A 12560-nucleotide genomic window follows, 5' to 3' on the forward strand; every position below is an offset into this window, starting at 1 on the left:
CTCCATGCTTTCTTGAGTCTTTGTTCGCCTTCAGACCCCCTCTCACACATATGCTATCAGTAAGCTGTGCCTCGTCTTCCTCCCGCAGCCTAACAGGCTGCTATTCTGCTATCGCCCTCCTGGGAGCGCTGCTGGACCGTGAGCCCGCTCTGGATGTTTCCAGCCGAGTTCCTGCCAATCTCCAACCAGCCCAGGAAGAGAAATACGCACTCTGTTAGAGCAACAGTGTCTGCTTTTAGCCGGTGCTATAGGCCATGGATTTGACTTCTGATTCCAAACGACAGATTGTTTATGTGAGATACAAACGTTGGGCACCCTAAAAGTAGCTAAGTTCTTTTTTCTAGGTGGTAGTTTTGCAAAGCACATGCATTATCAATGCAAACCTATTAGTCTTAGCTCTTCATTATACAGGACGATGTAAGCCTCCTTTTTGACTAAATTTTATTAAAACACTGGTGCTTTTTTTTGCCTTTTAATTCATAATATCTTAAATACAGATGAAATAGTAACCAGTTTATTCATTCTATCATAGAATTATGTATTAACAACAGTTTACCTCTGCATTTCACTGCATCAGTAGTCCTCATAGTAAATATTGTCCTAAATATCTAAATATATGTTTTTTAACATTTACATAGCCAATGAACATTGTGTAGCTCTAGAAAGGTTCCTTTTGGTAACTTCCATCAACGACACTGTGCAGCACTTAGTAGTATCCCTGTCACATGTCTTTGCCTTTTCTTCCTAGTAACACATAGTGTCTAAATTTGCTCCTTTTACATATTATATTTATTTACAGTAAAACATATTTTAATTTTAAATACTTTTAAATGTAAATATGGTTTCTGTTGTCCACATGGTGTCTGTGGTACAAATGAGTTAGTTGAATTAATCATGACAACATCTTTTAAAAGGAATAAATATTCTTTCATAAGTGAGCTATGTATTATCATGACTATCTATTGCTATGGAAGTGCAAAAAGCAGACTAACATTTCCAAAACATAAATAGGGTAATGCCACATCCTTGCTAAAATCTTACAGTGACTTCCCACTGAAATTAAAACAGTGTGTACAGTTTTGCATGGTTTACATTATGAATGTGATGCACGCCCCCCCACCTCACTCTCCAGCGTCTTCTTGCTGTGTCCTGCGTTCCTTTTCCCTGCCCTGCACCCAACTCCTAAGCTCACACTGCGATGCACTTCTTCCAGTTCCTTCCAAAGTATGAGGCCGCACCTGCTCTGCCTCAGCCCTTGCACAGTTCCCTTTATCTAGAATGCCTTCCCCGCCCTCTCCTGGCCAACCACTCTCCTCCTTTCAGGTCTCAGCTTAAATGTCATTTCATCAGAGTCCCATTCTGACTTCCCCTCCACTGCCATCCTTCATAACACCCTCTGCTGCTCTGTCACAGCACCTGTCACATTTGTGGGGTTTGGTAGGCAATGGTGTGAGATGTCTCTTACTTCCACTAAAGTTGAAGTCAGGACCATAGCTTACTGTGAAAACTTGGCTTGTAAACAATGGCTAATTAGGCTCATAATGGCCTTCTGCTAACTTTGTGGCCCTATTTTTCTCATATGTAAAGTGCGATGATGGTTCAATGAGTATATATACATATTGTTTATATATATACATTTTTATAGATGACATATATACACATAGTGTATAGCTTTGGAAAAAATACCTTTAGTAACTTTTATCAATGATACTGTGAAGCACGCCATGGTGCCTATCACATATGTTTTCACATACTGTGTATATATAATACGTATATGAGAATATAAATAAATATACACGCATAACTTATAAAAGGTCCATAGTAATTATTACGCAAGTGCTTACTTATATGGTATTTTGTTCATTACCAAATGTCCAATGGCTACCACATAGTAGCCTTCGAAAAGTATCGTTAACTGAATTCATGAATGAAAATATTTTCCTTGTCCTTATAGGAAACTAGATACCAAACATTTCCAATCCACTGGGACAAGAATCTTAATTTTCTTCAGAGTTGTGGAGTAAGAATAGCAGTGAGAACAAGTGGGATGGGGAATGCAGAGGACAGATCTTTGAAATCCGTTTCCATTCTCCGTCGCCATTCTCTTCTAAACTTCAGGGTTCAGAGCAAATCTGGTATATAATCAGGTTATGATATATGATGGCTATTTAATGCACTTATTTATCTGATATCTTTTGAGCACCCACTGTGTTCTAGGCATGATTCTAACTATCACAGATATAAAAGAGAATGAAACCAACAAAAATTCCTACCTTTGCAGAACACGCCCTCAGTAACAGTGGGAATTAAATGAGAAACCTTTAGCCTATTCCCATCTCTTTGTGGATTTCTAAAGTAAATGTGATGGAATATCTTGAAACTGCTCCCTGGAAAATTTCAGACCTGTTTACTCAAGGCTCCTAAAGGACTCTGGAACTTCAGAACGAGAATCTAACTAAATTAATGAAGCATTTCCCAAAGTGTTCACTACAGTAATGGGTGTTACTCAAAATGCACAGTCTGTGGACAAGTATGAAAAACAACGGTTTAAAAAAGAAGCTTTTTGATAATTATTATTACAGCTTTTCTCGCTTTGTTGTGATTCACTTTATGTTAACTCTGGGACTTTTCTCACTAATGTATCTATTGAAATACTAGTTCAGCTTTTTCCCACTGTGTGCACTTGGGCAAATTACTAAACCTTCCTGTGTTTCAGTTTCCACATCTATAAAATGGGAATTATAACAGTTTTTGCCTCATAAAATTATTCAGGATTAAATGAGTCAATACATGTACATTGTTTCGTACAGAACTTGGCACAAGGTAAGTACCTAATAAATGTTAATTTTATTATTATTATTAGTTTATTATTTATTTATTTATTTATTGGAGACAGGATCTCTTGCTCTGTAGCCTAGGCTGGAGTGCAGTGGTGCAATTGTAGCTCACTGCAGCCTTAAACCCTGAGCTCAAGCAATCCTCCCACCTCAGCCTGCTGAGTATCTGGGACTACGGGTGCATGCTGCCGTATGCAGCTAATTTTTAAATTTTTTGCAGAGACAAGGTCTCACTCTGCTATCCATGCTTAAGCTCCTGGCCTCAAGTGATCCTCCTATCTTGGCGTCCCAAAGTTCTGGGATTACAGGTGTAAGCCACAGTCCCTGGCCAACATTTGTTATATGTGTCCTGATTACACTGATAAAGTCTTTATTACAGAAGTTGATTTCTATAGAATATCCTTGAGAGATATTGAACTTCATCAGGACATAAAACATGCTGAAAAAGCCAATGAGGTTCATTCTGGCAACTTCCAAAAGGAAGCCGAGGACAAGAGATTCAGTCAAATCAGTCTTTGTAAGGAAGGCAAGCGGGGGGAATCAGTCACCCACACTACAGCAGAGTGTGAGGGCCACTATAGTAACAGGAAAATCCTGTTCTAATCCAGACAAACACAATGATATTATAGTAAAATGCATTTGCACATATTATGTGGCAAATGTCTGCACAGGCTGTCTACATTTAAGTCTAAGAGATCTAATATTACCCTAAGATCTTTCATGCTTTCTCCAAAAGTTGTGAATATGAAAATATAAATGCAAATAGAATCTTTACAGTGAATGTCACTAACCCTTAACCTGGTTTCTATATATAATTAATGAATTTAAAGTGAATACTCCACATCTATATGACATTTAAAGCAATTATTCTCTTGTCTCCTTCCCAAGGAACTCATTTAAATTCCTGACTCCCAAATCTCCATCCTATGAACTTTAACTTCCAAACGAGCCACCAAATATAACATAAACATCTTGTAGGTTGCTATGGTTTCAATGTTTGTCCCCTCCAAAACTCATGTTAAAATTCAATTGTTCTTCCAAGAGTTTTAAGAGGCACGACCTTCAAGAAGTGATTAGGCCATGAGGCATCCACCCTCACAGGTGGAATCGGTGCCTTTATAAAAGAAAGAATATGACCCCCTCTTGCTTTCTTGCCCTCTCTTGCCTTTCTGCCATCTGCCATGACATGACACAGCAAGAAGGTCCTTGCCAGAAGCCAGTCCCTCAATCTTGGACTTCCAGTTTCCAGAATCATGAACCAAATTACCCAATCTCAGGTATTTTGTTATAGCAGCACAAATGGACTAAAACACAAACAGAAAAGATGTAGATAAAGTTTTATGTCTTTCATTTTCTTATTTTCTGTACCAAATCATTATAATAGCCAGGGTGGTTGAGAAAAAAAGAGTCAAAGGTGTAAATGAGTTTGAGAATAGAAGTCAGATAAGGAATCCGGAATCCAGAAGCACAAACATTAGGAATCAAAACAAGAGAAGTAAGAATACAGAAGCAACAGAGATGAAGGCTTGGTTATGTGTTTATATGGGGTTTGGAAAAGAGCACAGATAGCTTATGCCTGCTTTAACTTGTCTTACACCCTGGCTTTCCCTATGTGGTCTGGGGTATATAAGTCCCCCTGTAAACTTGTGCTTGGGCTCTGCCAACACTGAGATACCTCCGACCAATCTTAGTGATTGATAACCAAAGATGAACTACATCCTATCTGAATGAGGAAGAACATTACAGGGCTGTCGCTGGAAATTTTGGAACCTCTCTATGATCGGTTATTGCCAGTGATTTCTTTCTTCTGCTCTTCTATACTGTTTACACATATTAGAAGCTTATGAGTAGATCTTTGGGATATTTGTGAGTCTTATGAAGTCATTGCACTAACTTTGCTGAAGCATTTTTCTCCATTACTAATTTCAAAAGCAAAATATAATGTTTAGCTCTTTTGGTTCTCAAGCTCTTTTGTCCCAGAAATGCAAATTATAGTTACGTACTCCTGAGATCTAAGTTCTACTGCAACAAAAACCAGATACCTCTTCTGGTTCATTGTAACAATATTTTTTATCTGTCATATTCTGTATATGTAGCTGGGGTCAGATGGTTGTTAGTTCTGTGATATCATTGGAAGTACCCATTTTCAATAAATCAGACAATATGTGAAATAACGTTTAAAACGTTGCCCCATATTCTATTAAGGTTATCATATCACTTCTGAAGATTAATGTATATTGTTCAGAGAGATTTGGGAATGGAGCAAATATTCTAGATACTCATCAGATGTGAAGATGTATTTTCCCTGTGAAGCCATTGATATTCATGACCCCACACATGCTTACAAAAGCAGTTAGAGGGCTTCACCTTGAAAAGGTGTTTTTAAGTGCCAACTAATTCTTACACAAAAGGCCAGACAATAGTTGAAAACTCGACTCTAATATGTAGTCACTTTATTTTCCTTATTACCTAGATGGAAGAGATTCTTCTCTCATTAATACTTGAGGAATAAATATTTTTAGGCAAGAATTAAAGGGGCTAATGTATTAAATAATAAAAAACTTGCAAGCATAAGTTAAAATGTAAAATTTAACAAAATAATTTATCACACAATGAAAACCTCTAAATAAGATATCAGAAAGGTATTTTTTAAAAACAGCTTCTCTTATCTAAGCCTTTTCCCCTTTTATTGACTTCTTTTTCAAGTAATGAGTAAGTCCTTGCTCGGAAGAGATAAACAAGCATAAATAAAACAAACACAATGAAAGTTAGTTTATGTATATATACCTTTGAATCAGATAGCATTGCCAGCCAATTGAGCTTTCTCCTGTGGTTTCTGTGGGGTCGATATTTTTCATGCTGTGTATGTGCATTTATCTTCCAGTTGATCTTCCATAATAAAATGAATCCCCCAAAGCTTCAAAGCCAATTAGCTTACAGTGATATTTTTCATTTTTTTCTTATGAACTTCTACTTCAGTAAAAATACAGTTACTGATAAAAACAACAAAATACAAAAAAGGGAAGGAGATATGCTTCCACCAGAATCTATATTAACAGATCCGTCAAATCAGCCATGCTGTTGCTTAGCAGGCATCAGTAGATCACGTGACCAGCATCCTTCGTTTGGCCCAGTTTTCTCAAAGAGAAGAAATGATGCTTTTTTACTTGGGGTGAACTGGGTCTTTCACACCATACTGTTAAAAAAATCAGCTAGGTCTTGCTATGTCTAAAATACAAATATATTAATGAGTCATATACAATTATTGATTAATTGATGATAATATAACAAGGCTTTATTAGAACAGAAAAATGCATTACCATAATGTGTACAACTCAATATCAAAATCACTTTGGACATGAACCGGCTGCCATTTATTTTCATGATTTAAGAATATTAAAAAGGGGGACAATAAGTATCATAAACTTCATTCTGGGGGAATCAGAATCATCTACTTTATGAGTTTTATGAGGTATGATTTATAAATACACACTATGAGAATTAAGCCAAATATTTACTGCTTATAACTCTCATTAACAACAGATCTGTCCATGGGTTTGCTTGTTCCTGATCTAAACGTGTCAGTTCTTACTGTTGGACTCTGTTAAATATTGTTGACTAGTTTGTTCAATCTAGATTCCACCCTACCTCTAACTGAGATCTGGGGAAACTAAACAACATTTATCTATTGCACTAGGGTCCTTGATACAAATCAGATTCCTCAGATTAAATGCATTTGAGTGAGGTGTGGAAAGTGAAAGTGAAGGCAAAACCATTTTCTTGTCTTTTTTTGATGTTTTTCTACAAAAAACATGGAAATTTGAAGATTTTCTGCTTCAATCACTGAATGTCTTTTTCTTTGCTTCTTTTGTTTTTACAGGAAGTTCTATCAGAGAGAGCAGTGGCATCAGCCTTGAATTCCTCACCCTGCGTCATAGGCACTCTCAAGCCCAGCAGCTGTCTCAGTAGAGCAGGTCTCCTGTGGATCTTGATTGAAGAAGTCATTTCTGGTGGCGCAACTACAATCTATCATCCTTCCAGTATTCCTTAATGGAAGCCTACAATTTTCTGTGTTTTTTGTCTTTTATGTTTTCTCTTTTTTAAATATCCTTTTTTTGTAATTTTTTTTTTTTTTTTTTTTTTTTGAGATGGAGCCTCACTCTGTCGCCCAGGCTGGAGTGCAATGGCACAATCTCAGCTCACTGCAACCTCCATCTCCCAGGTTCAAGCAATTCTCCTACCTCAGCACCCCCAGTAGCTGGGATTACAGGCACGTGCCACCATGCCCAGCTAATTTTTGTATATTTGGTAGAGACAGGGTTTCACCATGTTGACCAGGCCAGTCTCGAACTCCTGACCTCAGATGATCCACCCACCTCAGCCTCCAAAAGTGCTGGAATTACAGGCATGAGCCATTGCACCCTGCATTTTTATACTTCTATTTTAAGTTCAGGGGTACATGTACAGGTTTCTTACATAGGTAAATGTGTGTCATGGGGGTTTTTTGAACAGATTATTTCATTACCCATGTTTATTTTATTTATTTATCTATAGATGGAGTCTCACTCTGTCACCCAGGCTGGAGTGCAGTGGCGTTATCTGGGCTCACTGCAACCTCCACCTCCCGGGTTCAAGTAATTCCCCTGTCTCAGCCTCACGAGTAACTGGGATTACAGGCACCCACCACCATGCCCGGCTAATTTTTGTATTTTTAGTAGAGACAGGGCATCACCATGTTGGCCGGACTGGTCACGAACATCATTCAGGTATTAAGTCTAATACTCATTAGTTATTCTTCCTGATCCTCTCCCTCTTCCCGCCCTCCACCTTCTGAAAGGCTCCAGTTTGTGTTGTTCCCCTCTAAGTGTCCATGTGTTCTCATAAATTAGTTTCCACTTACAAGTGAGAACATGCAGTGTTTGGTTTTCTGTTCCTGCATTAGTTTGCTAAGATTAATGGCCTCCAGCTCCATCCATGTCCCTGCAAAGGACATGATCTTGTTCTTTTTTTTTTTTTTTTTTTTTTTTGAGACGGAGTCTCGCTCTGTCACCCAGGCTGGAGTACAGTGGCCGGATCTCAGCTCACTGCAAGCTCCGCCTCCCGGGTTTACACCATTCTCCTGCCTCAGCCTCCCGAGTAGCTGGGACTACAGGCGCCCGCCACCTCGCCCGGCTAGATTTTTGTAGATTTTTTTTTAGTAGAGATGGGGTTTCACCGTGTTAGCCAGGATGGTCTCGATCTCCTGACCTCGTGATCCGCCCGTCTCGGCCTCCCAAAGTGCTGGGATTACAGGCTTGAGCCACCGCGCCCGGCCCCTTGTTCTTTTTATGGTTGCATAGTATTCCATGGTGTATACGTACCACATTTTCTTTATCCAGTCTACCACTGATGGACATTTAGGTTGATTCTGTCTTTGCTATTATGAATAGTGCTGCAGTGAACATATCCATGCATGTGTCTTGGTAACAGAACGATTTATATTCCTTTGGATATCTACCCAGTAATGGGATTGCTGGGTCAAATGGTATTTCTGTCTTTGATCTTTGAGGAATCACCACACTGTCTTCCACAATGGTTGAACTAATTTACACACCCCCCAACAGTGTATAAACATTCCTTTTTCTCCACAACCTTGCCAGCATCTGTTATTTTTTGACTTTTTAATAACAGCCATTCTGACTGGTGTGAGATAATATCTCATTGCGGTTTTGATTTGCGTTTCTCTAATGATCAGTGATGCTAAGCTTTTTCTCATATGATTGTTGGACACATGTATGTCTTCTTTTGAGAAGTGTCTTTTCATGTCCTTTGCCCACTTTTTAATGGGATTTTTTTTTCTTATAGATTCATTTAAGATCCTTATAGAGCTGAACATCAGATCTCTGTTGGATGCATAGCTGGTAAAATTTTCTCCCATTCTGTAGGTTGTCTGTCTATTCTGTTGACAGTCTCTTTTGCTGTGCAGAAGCTCTTTAGTTTAATTAGATACCATTGGTCAATTTTTGCTTTTATTGCAATTGATTTTTGGCATCTTTGCCCACGCCTCTCTCCTGAATGGTATTGCCTAGGTTGTCTTTTAGGGTTTTTATACTTTGGGGTTTTACACTTACTTCTTTTTTTTTTTTTTTTTTGAGACAGAGTCTCACTCTGGTCCTCAGACTGGAGTGCAATGGCACAGTCTTGGCTCACCACAACCTCCGCCTCCTGGGTTCAAGCGATTCTCCTGCCTTAGCCTCCTGAGTAGCTGGGATTACAGGCGCCGGCCATCACGCCCGGCTAATTTTTGTATTTTTAGTAGGCACGGGGTTTCACCATGTTGGCCAAGCTGGTCTGAAACTCCTGACCTCAGGTGATCCACCCGCCTTGGCCTCCCAAAGTGCTGGGATTACAGGTTTGAGCCACCACACCCAGCCCTACACTTACTTCTTTAATCCATCATTAGTTAATTTTTGTTTATGGTGTAAGGAAGGGGTCCAGTTTCAATCTTCCACATATGGCTAGCCAGTTATCGAACCACCATTGATGAATAGGGAATCCATTCCCCTTTGCTTGTTTTTGTCAGGTTTATCAAAGAACAGATAGCTGTAGGTGTGTGGCCTTATTTCTGGGTTCTCTATTCTGTTTTACTGGTCTATGTGTCTGTTCTTGTACCAGTACCATGCTGTTTTGATTACTGTGGCCCTGTAGTATAGTTTGAAGTTAAATAGCATAATGCCTCCAGCTTTGTTCTTTTTGCTCAAGATTGCCTTGGCTATTTTGGCTCTTTTTTGATTCTATATGAATTTTGAAATAGTTTTTTCTAGTTCTGTGAAGAATGTCAATGGCAATTTAATGTGAATAGCATTGAATCTATAAATTGCTTTGGGTAGTATGGCCACTTTAATGATACTGATTTTTCCTGTCTATGAGCATGGAATGTTTCTCCATTTGTTTGTATCATCTCTGATTACTTTGAGCAGTCATTTGTACTTCCCCTTTTAGAGATCTTTCATCTCCCTAGTTAGCTGTATTCCTAGGTATTTTATTCTTTTCACGGCAATTGTGAATGAGTTGGTTCCTGAGTTGGTTCTTGACTTGACTGTTGTTGGTGTATAGGAGTGCTAGCAATTTTTACACATTGACTTTATATCCTGAGACTTTGCTGAAGTTGCTTATTAGCTTAAGAAGCTTTTGATCTGAGACAATGGGGTTTTCTGGATATAGGATCATGTCATCTACAAAGAGGGAAAGTTTGACTTCCTCTCTTCCTATTTGAATGTCCTTTATTTCTTTCAATTGCCTGATTGTCCTGGCCATAACGTCCATTACTAGGTTGAATCAAATGGTGACAGAGGGCACCCTTGTCCTGTGCCAGATTTCAAGGGGAATGCTTCCAGTTTTTGCCAATTCAGTATATATTGGCTGTGGGTTTGTCATATATGACTTTTATTATTTTGAGGTATGTTCATTCAATGCCTAGTTTATTGAGAGTTTTTAACGTGAAGGGATGTTAAATTTTATCAAGGGCCTTTTCTTCATAATCTTGTTGTTTTTGTCTTTAGTTCTGTTTATGTAATGAATCACATCTATTGATTTGTTTGTTTGTTGATTGATTTGTATGTTGAACCAATCTTGCGTCCCAGGGATGAAGCCTACTTGATTGTGGTGGATAAGCTTTTTGATGTGTTGCTAAATTCATTTTGCCAGTATTTTGTTGAGGATTTTTGTATCAATATTCATCAAGGGTATTGGCCTGAAGTTTTCTTTTCTTTTCTTTTCTTTTTTTGTGTCTCTGTCAGATTTTGGGTTTGACAGTAGACCCTGTTTTTACATTGAGTTCTGACTGATACAGTAGGACTAGAAGTAGTTGTACTTGAGAGATGGGAATTTGGGAGTGACTGTAAGACCAGTTTTGTGAAACAAGGATGATCCATGATCTCAATGTCATTCAAAAATGGAATATGTGTAGCCCATGACACAGAGCCACTCATAGGATCCCCTTCAGTCACTTGAAATAAAGTGCCTACTGAAGGGAAGGTTTTGAAACGAAATGACCATTGTGATAGAGCATCCGGAGAGGAAAAAGAATACAGAACTCTGGCTGTTTCTCATTATATTGGACAATTTTTAAATTAAAAAAAAAATAGACAAGCTCTGGGTTTTCAATTCTTAGTCCAACACATGGTTAGAAGGTTGGGAAACATCTATCATGATCTCTGGCCGTCACATAACCAACATAGCCAGAAATCAGACATGGAGTTTGATGTCTATAATTTGCTATATCACAACAAAAACTGAATGCAAAGCCTTTCCACGCCTCTTATATCAAAGCTGGAGTATTTTGCAACAGAAAGTGGAATCCCGATGGGGAACATTTTGATGGATTCTATTGAACCTGACCACTCTGCATCCCTAAAGACCAGTGAATATCTCTTCACCCACAGAAACGGTTCTTTCTCCCTTCTGTGATGGAACAAGCCCTGGTTTGTTCGGAGACCCTGGCCACAACTGCACCTCACAGACACTACACCTGTGACAAGAGTTAGATTCCAGCTTGTCCTAGGGAAACAAACAGAATCTGATATGGAAAGAGTTATGTTTCCATATCAAATAGATCCATGATTTTGCTAATATACATATATATATATATATTAGCTGGAAGCTGAAGGATATGTGTGAGAATGGGTTCTAATAAGGATAGACAAAGGAAAAGAAACATAGATCAGACAAACTGTATCAATATAGGTATACCTACCAGAGATTATAGACTCAATGTGCCAGCTGAATCTTCTCACTGTGGTATAAAATGTTGACTTGGTTAGTGGACTAAATGGTGTTCTGCACTAAATGAAGGTGACAGGCCTAACCTTATTTAGTATAATACAGAAAAAAGAATTTTAATACTTAGAATGATAAGAATGGAATGAGTTTATTTTATGTACTAAATTACTCAATCTATAGAAATTTATCCTGAGGCCCCTCAGAGGACCCTCCATTTACCTAGGCAATTTAAAAATAAATTGGTAAACAAAAATAATTAAAGACAGAAATATGGGCCAGGCATAGTGGTTCATGCCTGTAATCCTAACAATTGAAGAGGCCAAGCAGGAGGATCATTCGAGACAAAGAGTTCAAGGCCAGCCTGGGCAACACAGTGAGACCCTGTCTCTACAAAAAATAAAATATTAGCTGTGCATAGGGGTTTGCATTTGTAGTCCTAGCTATTTGGGAGGTTGAGCTGGAAGGATCGCTTGACCTAGGTTTTTGAGGCTGCAGTAAGCTGAGATTGCACCACTGCACTGCAGCCTGGGTGACAGAGAAAACTTGTATCAAAAAAAGAAAAAAATAAAATAAAAGACAGAAATATGTTATAAGCCACTAGGGAAAAAAATGAAAAACTGTGAGTTTATACCAAAATATGTATCTCTATGTATACTCATATGTAAAATATATATACTTATGAATACAAAATACATAAATAAATAAAGTAAAGAAATAAGAAGATGGGGCTCTTGTTTTATAAGAACGCCAACTGCTGACTGATAAACCCCAGAGGGAATGCTGGAGTTGGAAAAAGGTCATCATTTTTGTCATCATTACGTAAAGATTGAGATAGGCAGAAATCATCAACTGATGCTAAAACTAGGGGGATACATTTTTTAAAGAGGCAAAATATTTGTGTGATCTTAAATTGTTTTTCTATAGATTATTAACTGCAATGTAAAAAATAGTAACTATATAGTA

The sequence above is a fragment of the Trachypithecus francoisi genome, unplaced genomic scaffold (assembly GCF_009764315.1).
Source record: "Trachypithecus francoisi isolate TF-2019V2 unplaced genomic scaffold, Tfra_2.0 Lachesis_group1, whole genome shotgun sequence".
Lineage (NCBI taxonomy): Eukaryota > Metazoa > Chordata > Mammalia > Primates > Cercopithecidae > Trachypithecus > Trachypithecus francoisi.